The following is a 2,330-nucleotide window of genomic DNA, read 5'->3' on the forward strand; positions in this document are numbered from 1 at the left end:
TAGAATATAGAATATAGAATAGGATATTACATGCTCATAGGATATTTTTTCTTTCATTTCAAAGTTTTATTTATTATTATTTCATCAAAGAAGTTGTTTGTTCTGTCTTAATGTATCTTTGAATATGTCTTTGAATGAATTTTTTTTATACATTATTTATTTATCTTTTAATATTAAAATACTAAATATAGTATTAATATCATTATAAATGATAAATCTATATAGATTGTAGAATATAGAATATAGAATAGGATACATGCTCATAGGATATTTTTTTCTTTCATTTCAAAGTTTTATTTATTATTGTTTCATCAAAGAAGAAGTTGTTTGTTCTATCATAATGATTACGTGAAATTTCATAACGCTACAAGAAGATAGATGATCGTATAAATTGTTACGTGTATCGTGATCTATGACGATGCACCATCTGTCACTTAGAAATTATGATTTACATAATACAGTCTTCAACAGATGGTATTTTTTGTTACGAATTTTTCGAAATTCAAGATGAAATATCGCAAATGGCAACAATATTTGCTTGATTATGTACATTTATTCTTCGAAACAATTTTTTAATTAAACATTTAAGAAAAGTATTTCCAAATATTTGATATTTAAATTTGAAATTTGAAAACGATAAAATTTTTAGAAATAAAAATATTTCTTAACTATAATTATAAAATAAGAAAAAATAGTTTAAGTAAAATCATTCCTTTTTCGAACGACAATTATTAATGTTATCCTCTTGAAATAGAATTTCCGGAAACGAATATCACGAGCCGCTAAAACGTAGTAACGTTTTCAAGAATCAGAAAGTTTGCTCAAATCTTTAAACACTGCTAGTTTCGGCAATTCACAATCACATTCTTGCTGTAATTATCAGGTAATAGTCATGAATGTAATAGAACTGTTTTCAGTCTGATTATTATCTTTCTTCTCATCTTAAAGAAATAAAAAATTTTCGATAATTTCTTTAATTAATTTAGTTCAATAAAATTTTTAATTTCTTCTTTAATTGTGTAAATTTTTTCAATTTACTTCATATTTTATTTATTTAATTCTGCGAAGATAATTTACAATTGTTAAAATGTATTATTGCTACAGATTAAAAAATGTGTACCAAAGTACCAAAGAAAATAAAATGGATACTCTGTGGTTGTTTTATATCGTTGGTTATTTTGATTTCCTTGCTCGTCGTTATTTTTTTAACTTAATGGAGAGATGTTTGCAAGTATTAACTTCCATTGAAAATTGTATTACATAAGACGTAAAAATTAGATTAAATGATGTAAAGCAATAATTGCTGACTAGAGAAAAATAAAACGGAATTAAAATGATGTTTTATTTATTGTTTTGTTACGGTTCTGTTTAGTATCATGAGATTTCTATAAGCTTCTGAAGCTTTCTATAAGCTTACACGGTATATAAGTACATGATTGTAACTCCTTACAAGCTTTAATCTCGTAAAGTTTAACACCACTACAGAGATATGGTATTTGCATAGACATGATTGCATAGAATACGTTAGTAGGATGAAAAAACTCATAAAATTCATAGCGTGAATTTTTTCGAATAGCGACGATGTAATAGATCAATAAACTAGTTTATCGATTTTAAAATTGGTGACATCGATGAAATTGGATTGGAAATGTTCACATAACGGGATTTCCAAATCCTTTCGTTTGTCTTGTAAACGAATTTGTTTTAAATTGTCTCTCTTTCTTTTCTCTTTTTCCAATCAAAATATCAAATCAAGCTATTGCTATTTTTCCATATATTACTTTCCTCTTCTAAATGATGATTAGTTTTCATACTCTCAAATTCAGTAATGTTTTTACATGGAACACAGTTTGAATATATTTTTTTTAAGAGAAATTAGAGATAGAAAATTCATGATAATATTTCAATTACAAAAGAGTAATTTCTTAAAAGAAATGGTAAAGAGACCAATCTCATTCAAATGCATTAAGACAATGAACACAATTTAAATTACTTTTAACTTATTGTTAATTAATTCAATATATAATTTATTACAATATCACATTGTACAATTAAAATATTATGTTAGTGTTAATTGAAAATTAAAATACAGTGATTAAAATATTACTGAATTATTAAAAAAGGAATAGAAAATTTATAATTATTGTTGTATCATCATTTCTCCAATTTAATACGGTAATATTTTATACATTTTCCTTTTTAAAAAATGGTAATTGGGTGAAAGAACGATTCGATCATGACATAACACAAGCTTCCATGTCGCCAATTTCGACGAAACCTCCCGAGCTAAAGTAATTTCCTCATAAGTGGAAAACACGAACTAAATGAGT

The sequence above is a fragment of the Apis dorsata genome, unplaced genomic scaffold (assembly GCF_000469605.1).
Source record: "Apis dorsata unplaced genomic scaffold, Apis dorsata 1.3 scaffold_131, whole genome shotgun sequence".
Lineage (NCBI taxonomy): Eukaryota > Metazoa > Arthropoda > Insecta > Hymenoptera > Apidae > Apis > Apis dorsata.